Here is a 9,272-nt window from a genome sequence, read left to right as displayed (position 1 = left end):
ATCTGCCAGCAGTCAAGTTGGAGCTGGAGGACACACGCCGTAAGGTCGTGTCGCTCGAGTTCCAACTGGCTGGCGAACAGAAAAAGTTGGAAGAGTCTGAAAGGGCCTGCGCCGTTGCGGTCGAGCGGCATGACGAGGCCATGAGCAGCAATGAAGAGCTGGTCAGGCAAAAGGATGAAGCAGATTCCAGAATTGGAGATCTATTGAAGGAGTTGGGGGAGGAGCGCACCAGAGCAGAGGAGGAGAAGAGGAGGCTTCTGAGGGAGTGGGAAACAGAGAAGGCGAAGGCGATGGCGGAGCTGGAGAGTCTGAAGAAGGGGGTGGAAGAGGAGAGGGCGACGGCGGCTGCTGAAAGGGGGGCCCTGCAAAGAGAGTTGGACGAAGAGAGGGCGAAGGCGGCGTCTGAGAGGGCGGCCTACCCTGATCTGTGGGTCGCAGCAGTGGAGCAATATAAAGGATCCCCCGAATTTCAGATGGCGGTAGACGCCGCTGTCGCCAGGAGTCTGGCTGGGCAAGAGTCTGGGGGGGTGGGCCCATCAAGGAAGACTGCTGGAGGTAGGATAGAGGCAGAGGTGATTGAAAGCTTCCAGCAGTCAGACTTTTACAAGCACGAAATGGCCGAGTTCTGGGACAGCGGTTGGAAGATGTTCAAGCGCAGAGCTGAGGAGATGTTCCCACACTTGGACTTGAGTAGTGTAACGATAGGTGAAGATGATGTAGCCCAGGCCCCCCTGGACGAGGGCATTGAAGAAGAAGAGCTGGCATCCAACGAGGAGGAATAACCAAGAAGAAGAAGAGCTGGGCATGCTCTGTGTTTGTGTTTGTGTTTTTTTTTTTTTTTTTGTAATGAACTTGTGTACACATTGTAAATGAATGAGTGAATGAATGAATGAATGAAGAATTTAATTGTAATGAATTTGTGTACAAATGTTATTTTGTTTATGTTGCCAGTTGACTGTGTGGGCCTGTATTGTCTAAAATGAATGAAGTCTTGTTATAAAAATTGGTCATAAAAATTGTGCAATAAAAATTTTGTGCAAAGTTAAAGTTAAAAGTTCCTCCCTGCGGAGTGCGATTGGAGTTGTATGAAAATTGAAAGGATGATAGTGGTTGATTGAAAAATTGGAGTAGGAAATTGTAGAACATAATATTAAGTACAGATGAAGAATCCACGGATGAGGACAAAGGGTAGGTTGCAAATTGTAACTAAACAGTTAATTATAAACTTGTAGAGGAAAGATTAGAGAAATAAACTGGGTGAGGTGGTAGATAATCTGATTAGTAAATGAAATACGTGAGAGCATGTTTGGAATTTAACTAGGTAAAAACGTGGTTCTGGAATTGTGAAGAAGCTTCAAATTGTGACTAAGTGTTAAAAATGTGGTCCTGCTTGGCTTTGAAGTGCTCAGTCTGGCTGAGGCTTTGAGTGCTCGGTCTGGCCGAGGCTTTAAAGTGCTCAGCCTGGCTGAGGCTTTGAGTGCTCGGTCTGGCCGAGGCTTCAGGTGCTCGGTCTGGCCGAGGCTTTGAAGTGGTCAGCCTGGCTGAGGCTTTCAGTGCTCCGACTGGCTGAGGCTTTTGAAGTGCTCCGTCTGGTCGAGGCTTTGAGTGTTCGGTCTGGCCGAGGCTTTGAATGCTCGGTCTGGCGGAGGCTTTGAAGTGCTCAGTCTGGCTGAGGCTTTGAAGTGCTCGGTCTGGCCGAAGCTTTGAAGTGCTCGGTCTGGCCGAGGCTTTGAGTGCTCAGTCTGGCCGAGGCTTTAAAGTGCTCAGCCTGGATGAGGCTTTGAGTGCTCGGTCTGGCCGAGGCTTCAGGTGCTCGGTCTGGCCGAGGCTTTGAAGTGCTCAGCCTGGCTGAGGCTTTGAGTGCTCCGACTGGCGGAGGCTTTGAAGTGCTCAGTCTGGCTGAGGCTTTTGAAGTGCTCGGTCTGGCCGAGGCTTTGAGTGCTCGGTCTGGCCGAGGCTTTGAATGCTCGGTCTGGTGGAGGCTTTGAAGTGCTCAGTCTGGCTGAGGCTTTGAAGTGCTCGGTCTGGCCGAGGCTTTAAGTGCTCGGTCTGGCTAAGGCTTTGAAGTGCTCAGTCTGGCTGAGGCTTCGAAGTGCTCAGTCTGGCTGAGGCTTCGAAGTGCTCAGTCTAGCTAAGGCTTTTGAAGTGCTCAGTCTGGCTGAGGCTTTTGAAGTGCTCAGTCTGGTTGAGGCTTTGAAGTGCTGCAAGTGAAAAAGCCATGGGAGCGACATACAGACAGTTGAATTATGAAAGCTGAGATCTGCAGTCGGAATTTGCATTATGTAATAAAGAGAGAAATACAACAATATTGACAATACAAAAGTATGAACTTATTGATAGTAACGCTTCAAATGTTCCGCATTCCAAGGATGGGGCAGGTCTCGGCCTTCCATGTCTTGAAGTCGGTTCCTGGTCGTGGTCGGGCTTTCACAACGTAGGGCCCCTCCCATTTGGCTGCCAATTTGCCCTCGGTTGGATTCTTTGGGGCAAGAGTCACTTCTCGTAAGACAAGGTCCCCCACGGAGAACTCGGCGGTTGTAGTGTGTTCTCATTTTCTGCTGGTACGAAGCCAATCTGACAGCAGCAGTCTCTCTGAGCTCTTCGACGAGGTCCAGGTCTGTTCGATGGAGCTCTTCGGCTGAGGCCAGATCCGGATGTAAAACCCTGGGAGTGGGCAGACTGACTTCTACCGGAATAACCCCCTCAACGCCATATGTTAAGCGAAAAGGGGTTTCCCCAGTGGAAGTGAGAGCAGTGGTTCGGTAAGCCCAAAGTACGTTTGGTAGTTCCTCAGCCCAAAGGCCTTTAGCAGCTTCGAGCTTAGTTTTGATGATTTTCAGAAGGGAACGGTTGGTGACCTCAACTTGGCCGTTTGCTTGGGGGTGACCGGGGGAAGAGAAGCATGGTAGAATCTGGAGATCTGCACAAAATTTTCTGTACTTCGCGTTATCGAATTGTTTGCTGTTGTCAGAGATGATGGCTTGAGGGATGCCAAATCGGCAAATGATCGATTGCCAGATAAACCTGGTGGTGTTCCGCTCGGTGATTGTGGCAAGGGGTTCAGCCTCGACCCACTTGGTGAAGTAATCAATGGCGACAATTGCGAACTTGGTCTGGCCTCGACCGGTGGGAAGTGGACCAACCAAGTCGATTCCCCACTTGGCAAACGGATAAGGGCTGCAGAGTGTGATTAACTCTGTAGGAGGAGCATGGGGGATGTTGGCGAAGCGTTGACATTTATTGCATTTGAGCACGAAGTCGGTCGCATCCTAATTAAGAGTTGGCCAAAAATACCCAGTACGGAGTATCTTCTGGGCAAGGGACCTGCTACCTGAATGATTACCACAAATTCCCTCATGGATCTCCTGCATTACATAAGTTGCTTGAGCTGGATTAAGGCACCGTAGATATGGCCGGGAGAAACCGCGCTTGTATAATACACCGTCGATAATGATGTAATTGGATGCTCGGGATCAGACTTTGGCTGCCTGCTGTTGGTCATCTGGGAGTGTCCCTGTGGTTAAGAATAGGAGAATATCGGATGCCCAAGGGATGGGTTCGTTTTGGATGAACTGTACAGCTTGCAGGTCGGGTGAAATGGCCGGGTGGTGTAGGTATTCGAGGCGGACATCATGGCTGAGATTAGGATGGTCAGCAGAGGCCAACTGAGCCATCTCATCTGCTTTGGAGTTTTCCGTCTGAGGAATGTACCTGATGTGGAAGGTAGTGAAGAGGCGAGTAAGGGGGAGTGCCATGTCCCTGTAAGCTCGCATTGTGTCTTCCTGAGCATCGAAGTCCCCCGTCATCTGACCGACGATGAGCTGGGAGTTGCTGAATACTCGGAGGTGGCTGACCCCAATGTCCTTGGCAAGATGAAGTCCTGCTATCAATGCCTCATACTCGGCCTCATTATTGCTTGCTTCAAACAAGAAACGGAGGGCACATTTGAAGTAGCCGCCCTCGGGGGAGGTGAGGATGAGGCTGGCACCACTTCCTTCTCGTCGAGACGAACAGTCGACATTGAGAGTCCAAGAATGAGGATCTTCTGGCTCTGTTGGAGTTAGTGGGAGCGGAGGGGTAGTGGTCGGGGTCGGATTGGTGAATTCTAGGATGAAGTCAGCTACAGCCTGTCCCTTGATTACTGTCTGAGGGCGATAGGAGATGTCGAACTGGCTGAGTTCTACCGACCACTGCATCAGTCTACCTGAGAGTTCTGGTTGCTGCATGACCTTTTTGAGGGGCTGGTCGGTGAGGACCACTATGGAGTGGGCTTGGAAGTATGGGCGGAGACGTCTGGAGACAATGACCAAGGCCAGAGACAGTTTTTCTAGTAAGGGGTAGTTCTGCTCCGCTCCCCTGAGAGCCCGACTGATGTAATAGACCAGCCGTTGGATTGAGCCATCTTCTCTGATGAGAGCTGCACTGACTGCGGTGCTCGATACTGCTAGGTAGAGGAAGAGGGGCTCGCCCGTGATTGCTTGGGAAAGAAGGGGAGGGTTGGCCATGCATTGCTTTAACTGTTGGAAAGCCTCTTCGGATTCGGCCGTCCATTCAAAAGTCTGCCGAAGAACTTTAAAGAAGGGTAGGCACTTATCTGTTGCACGGGAAATGAAGCGGTTGAGGGCCGCCACTCGGCCGGTGAGTCTTTGAACTTCTTTGACCGTTCTAGGCGACTGCATCTTAACCAAGGCCTTGATCTTCTCAGGGTTAGCTTCAATGCCGCGCTGACTGACCATAAAACCCAAAAATTTTCCAGATCCTACGCCGAAGGCGCACTTCTCTGGGTTGAGCTTCATCTGGTACTTGCGCAAGGTGGCAAAGGTTTCTCGTAAGTCAGTGAGGTGATCGAAGGAGTATTTGCTTTTGACTAGCATGTCGTCGACGTAAACTTCCATATTTCGGCCTATTTGGTGATGGAAGACGGCGTTAACCAGCCGTTGATAGGTGGCCCCGGCATTCTTCAACCCGAGCGGCATTACACAATAGTGGTAGGTACCTCGGTCGATAATAAATGATGTATGTTCCCGGTCAGATGTGTGCATCAAGATTTGATTGTACCCAGAGAAGGTGTCCATGAAACTGAGCATTTGATGACTGGCCGTGGCGTCGACCAGCAGATCTATGCGGGGAAGGGGGTAGCTGTCTTTGGGGTAAGCTCGGTTCAGGTTAGAGTAATCGACACAGAGTCGCCATTTGCCATTGTGTTTGCGGACGAGGACCACGTTGGACAACCACCTAGGGTAGTCCACATTTTTGATGAATTGGGCCTCGAGGAGCTTGTCAACTTCTGCGGCTATAAGAGTGTTGCGCTCCGGATGGAAAACGCGTTGCTTCTGGCGGTGGGGTCGAAAGTGGGGTTCGATGCTGAGGCGGTGGGTTATGAAGGAGGGGTCGATGTCTGGCATGTCAGAATGGGTCCAGGCGAATACATCTCTGTGCTCGGTCAGGAGAGCAATAAGGTCGGCCTTGGCTTGGGAAGGTAATTGGCTGCCAATTTTGGCAGTTTTGATTGGGTTGGTGGGATCAATGTTAACTTCAACAAGTTCCTTTACGGGTTCACCTCTGACCAGCTCGTCCTCGTCTCGGGCGTCAAGCCCTTCGATGATCATGGCCTCTTTTAGCTTGACTTCTTTGAGTGAGGCGACATAACACTCCCTGGCCACGGTCTGTTCTCCTTTGACAGTTCCGACACCGAGATCGGTAGGAAATTTGATGGCAAGATGATATGTGGATGTAATGGCTTGGAAGGCGTTTAGGGCTGTGCGGCCAAGGATGATGTTGTAAGCAGAGGGGCAGTCGACCACAAGAAAGGTGAGCAACTTAGTGGTCTGCCGCGGGTGCTCGCCAATGGTGATAGGCAGATCGATAGAGCCGATGGAGGTCACACGGTCGCCGGTGAAGCCGACCAGAGGGGTTTGGAGAGGAGACAAGCTTTCTTCCCCAATCTTGAGCTGGCGGAAGCAATTGAGGAAGATGATGTCTGAAGAGTTGCCGTTGTCTATGAGGACTCGTCTGACCTTGTAGTTGGAGAGGATGGCGAAAATGACAAGGGGGTCATCATGTGGGTAACGGACTCCTGCACAGTCGGTGTCGGTGAAGGTGATGGGTTCAATCCATTGTTTTGACTGTTTGGGAGGTCGGTCCACCGTCGCCACTGCTTTGTCTGAGCCCTGCCTGATTTTTCTAAGCTCTGCCTTCTGAGCTGAGCAGGATGGTCCCCCGCAAGCAAGGCCGCCTGAAATGACTCTGATTTCTCCGACTGGTGGAGGGGGATTGCCTGGAGGCCGAGGTTGTGGTGGTGGGCGATCGTGGCCTTGGTTAGGTGGGGCTTGATTGCGGGGTGGTGTGTGTCGGCGATTGTTGTGGGAAGGTCGGTTCTTTGCCTCTATGGAGGGCGGGTATCTGTGAATCGGCTGAAGCGGCCCTGGCGTATGAAGGTCTCGATCTGATCTTTGAGGTTAATACACTCGTCGGTGGTATGGCCATGGTCTTGGTGGAAACGGCAGTATTTGGACTGATCTTTCCGAGTGGAAGGGTTTCGTGAAGGTAGGGGCCACTTGAGGGGGTAGTCCCGCTGGATCTGATTGAGGACGTGTTCCATGGGAAAGTTGAGTGGTGTGTACCGCTCGAACCGGCCGGGCGGTCGGGTCGGAGCCGACCGGTCGGCTCGGTGCGGTCGATCATTATAGTGGGGTGTTTGGCTATTATACTGGGCGGTCCTGGGTTTTGAGTCTTTCCTCTTGTCTCTGAGGGTCGGATTTTTAAGGGTTGGCTCTCGCCGAGCAGCCAGGGAATCTTCAGCATTCATGTATTTCTGGGCTTTGGATAATAGGGCTGCCATGGTGGTTGAAGAGTTTTTGGAGAGGGAGAAAAGAAAGTCGGACGACCGCAGGCCGGCCATGAAAGCCATGAGGATGACCTTGTTGTCATCCTCTGCTACTTGAAGGGCTTCGGTGTTGAAGCGGGTGACGAAGCTGCGGAGCGACTCCCCCTTGGTCTGACGAATGTTAAGGAGTTGGGTGGCTGGGCGTCTCTGACGCTGGGCTCCAATAAAATGGCTCAGGAAAGAGTCACTGAGGTGTTGAAAGGTGGAGACGGAGTCCGCCGGTAACTGGCTAAACCACAACCGAGCTGATCCCTTCAGTGTCACTAGAAAAAGCTCGGCACATGATCTCGTCAGGGAAAGCATAGAGGATCATGAGGGTGCGGTAGGTTTCCAGATGGTCGACTGGGTCCGTCGTACCATCGAAGGAGTCAATGGTAGGCATCTTGAACTTGGCGGGCAATGGTTTGTCGCGGATGGAGGCAACAAAAGGCGAGTTGGCAGTGACTGAGGGCTTGTGCTGAATGTTTTGCATGACCCCTTGTAGTTGGAGTTTCATAGCTCGGAGTTCAGCGTCCCAGAGGGGAATGTTGTCGCCATGGTCGGTCAATGGAGGCTGGACACTGCTGGCTTCCCCCTCAAGAGCCAGTGCTACGACTGATGGGCGTAGAGGTGGTGGTGGTAGGCTTACATGTGGAGGAGGAGGGGGTTGCAAACCTTCTGGGTTGAGCGGAGGAGGTTGTGGAGCAGTGTGGCCTGGGGTTCTTTCTTGGTTGGGTGGGATATCTGGAGGTGGAACGGGGAGGTTTCTTTGGAGTAAAGCACTAATCAGGGCCTGGTTTTGCTCGGTCATGCGGTTAATGCTGTTAGTGAGTTCGATGATGTATTGTGGTGGGTTGTTTGGATGGGAAGGGTCTGTTTGATGATCGGCGGTATTGTGGTGAGAAGCCATGGACCTAGTTGTGACCATACACCTGGACGGGTGAGAGGAAAAGGTAACAGTGAGAAAGGAGGGCTCCGGCGATAGTGAACACAACTAGCGCACGAATAAACCACAAAGTTCCCACAGACAGCGCCAACTGATAAGACAGTCCGTCCCGGGTGAATGGGTCGGGCTGGTCCAAGCTCTTCAAGTTCCGGTTCAGGGTGATGATTCCGTCAAATGACCTGCAAGCAAGTCCAAAGGGCAACGAGGCAGTCCCCCAGTGAACCCTCCAGCGAGAGAATTAGTAGTGGAAGAAGGAAATGTAGAGAGAGAGAGAGAGGGATAAAAAGATTAACCTTCCTCTTGTCTTTCTATTCTTGTTATATCCTTTGGTGATCATTTCACTGTCCCTTGTGACGTCCCCCTTTCCGCCGAAAGCCTGTGCCGTAGCTTACCTTGTTCAGGATGAGGGGGCTCTGTTCCGACGGGGAGGTGTTGTCGTAATAAATGCTGTGATGGGCTGCATTAATGGTGATGTGTTGTGGTAATAACTCTGCAGATCTTTGTCTGCTGATGTGGCCTGTGTTCCACCTGCCATGTGCCCGAATGCCATTGGCCCCCCATGTCTAGATGGCCTCCAGCTGTCCTGGGCTTTGCCAACCGGGTTATGCTATTGGTCCCAAGGGATGGGTTTGGGGTGGTTTGCTGTGGGCCGTACGCCTTGTGGGCCTATCCATGGGGTGGTTTGCTGTGGGTCGTATGCCTTGTGGGCCGATCCATGTCAGTTATCATTTTTCAAAAACACTTTTTAGAAAATTCTATTTTCTTATTTTTCGTATTTTTTTGTTTTTATTAATTTTTTAAAATATTTTGAGCATTTTTTTTAATTTTTGGACATACTTAACATAAATATACCTAAAAAGTAAAAAAAAATTGAAAAAAACCTTTTAAAAATTCACTAAATTCCAAAAATATAAAAAAATATACAAGAATTCAGTATATTTTTTGTATTTTTATGTATTTATTAATTTTTAAAAATATTTTTTCACAAATTTTTTTCTTTTTAAATACATCTAAGTAAGGTGCATCTAAAAAAGTAAAAAAAATGTTTAAAATTTCAAAAATATTCATTGAAAACAAAAAAACACGAAAACTAAAAAACTCAATTTTCAAAAAACTTAATTCAAAAAATTCAAACCAAACAACTAATTCTCTGTTTGTTTGAACAAGAAAATGACATTTGGTATAACAGAAAATAAAAAAGGTAAATTACAAATACACTTCTTGAGATTTGTTTAAAGTACAGATTATCTCTAGTAATTTTGAAAATTACATTCCATCCCTTGAGGTTTCCAATTTGATAACAAAATGTCTCGTTTATTAATAAATTATCAAGTCAATTAATAATTTTTAATGATATTAGAAATATGTTTTAATTAGTAATTTAAATAATTTTATTATTGAATAGAAAAGCAATTATAAAATTATTTTTTTAGTTAATTTAGATAATTTATTGAGATTTGT

Source organism: Camellia sinensis, chromosome 1 (assembly GCF_055761805.1).
Source record: "Camellia sinensis isolate YWXY chromosome 1, ASM5576180v1, whole genome shotgun sequence".
Classification (NCBI taxonomy): domain Eukaryota; kingdom Viridiplantae; phylum Streptophyta; class Magnoliopsida; order Ericales; family Theaceae; genus Camellia; species Camellia sinensis.
Note: the sequence above shows the minus strand (reverse complement) of the source record.